The sequence below is a fragment of the Nicotiana attenuata genome, unplaced genomic scaffold, assembly GCF_001879085.1.
Source record: "Nicotiana attenuata strain UT unplaced genomic scaffold, NIATTr2, whole genome shotgun sequence".
Lineage (NCBI taxonomy): Eukaryota > Viridiplantae > Streptophyta > Magnoliopsida > Solanales > Solanaceae > Nicotiana > Nicotiana attenuata.
This window is the reverse complement of record NW_017671495.1, coordinates 43,469-45,251: the sequence shown is the minus strand read 5'-3', so window position 1 is coordinate 45,251 and position 1,783 is coordinate 43,469.

Below are 1,783 nucleotides of genomic sequence, written 5' to 3'. Positions count from 1 at the left end.
GTGCGGAAATGGTGCATCAGACTTGGGCAGAATTGGCATTTCACAAGTTCTCACCCCAAACCATTTTTATACTCATCCAAACATATCTTTGGGAGATCTTTGGCTTATTTTCAGTTCATAGACTAGAGAGAACATTTTTGGAAGCTAGGGTTTTTGCACACACATTTGGGTCTTGAAGATTGAAGCTTGTGGTTAAGACATTCTTACCCATTTATGTTTATTTCTTCATTTCCTTGCTTTGTATTGAATATTTAAGTGTGTAGTATTTATTTCCAACACTTGAACCTTGTTTATGGAAGTATTCATATTTAAAGTGTGGATTAAATATCTTGTTGTGCTTATGTATTGAATGATTTTTATTCTTTTATGAAGTGAGTTATTGTTACTTTAATTATTCTTGTTCTTTAATGTTTCCAAAGGGATTAGCTAACCCTAGGACTCACCCATTAACTCCGAACTGATTTTGGAAAAGATAATTTGGGGTTGGGAAAGATTAATTAACAAGAACTTGAGGCGTTAACCCTTATTTTATAGATTCTAACTAGGGATAGGATTGAACTACTTGTAGCCATTCCGGTGTGCTTAATCTTCTAATTGTTTTAGGGATAATTCAATTAGGAAGTCTTGTTAGTCTTCGAAAGAAGCTAATTAAGAATTATTATGCGTGGCTAATTAACATAAACTCGCTCATATTTGTAAAATCATGAAATACATTGGATCGTTACTTGAGTGTAATTCTCGATGCAACCATACTTGTAGCCATTGATCATTTTACTTGCTTTCTAGGTTAGTTTACATTTCCGCATTTAGATAAAAACACTTTTCAAACCAAAATTCTTAGTGTTTGGCATTGCGCGATAAGAGATAATTTTCTTACATGCCTAATCGCCTACACATTGTTTTCTGTGGGATTCGACCCCGACTCATAGTTGGGTAAATGATATTGCATGCGACCGTATCTATTACTTTTTAGTAGTGGATTTGGACGTCATCAAATTGGCGCCGTTGCCAGGGACCAATTTGGCGTAATTTAGGTTGTTTGAGAAGTAAGCGAAAGTGCTTTGGTCCAAACTTGTGAATATTTGTGTAATTAATTTTTCATACCTTGGTCTATTTTTCTTGTTTATTTCTTGTTTATTTTCTTAGTTTTGAAAAATGGCATCGTACAATGAAAATTGGTCGGATGGTAGTTGTTCATACTTTGATGACCCTTGTCCTTATTGTGGAGGACCACACTCGTGGCAAAATTGTTTAAATTCTCCCGGGGGTGGATTGTGCGCACAATCTCAACCCCATGGTTGGAGTATTTGTGATAAGTGTGGTTGCCAAAATGGTCATTGGGATTATTGTGCATATTTGTCCTTCCCTTCCCCAAGCCCCTACTATGATGATTCTACTTTTTGTGATGAGAATTATAGGGCCATGGAAGTGGAAGAAGTTGAGCATGGCCAAATGGAGATTTCAAGCTTATGTTAGAGTGTTTACTTGAAAAAGGCAACAAGGAGCAAAATGCCTTGGAGGAGCTTTTGGAGAATAGTCTCCAAAATGACTTGGCGCTTGAAAGATTGCACTCCAAATGGATGAAATGATCGAAGCCTTAAGGGTTCAAAAAGCCTCGGAAGTGAATGAAAGCCAAGGACCTTCCTTGGAGATTGAAAGTGAAAATCCTTCCTTGGCACTTGATCAAAACCAAGAAGAACTCTCAAATGCTCGAAATGAGAGAATGATGCTCATGTTGGAGACCATTCTTGAAAATGAGGAGAAGCACAACTTTGCACTCGAG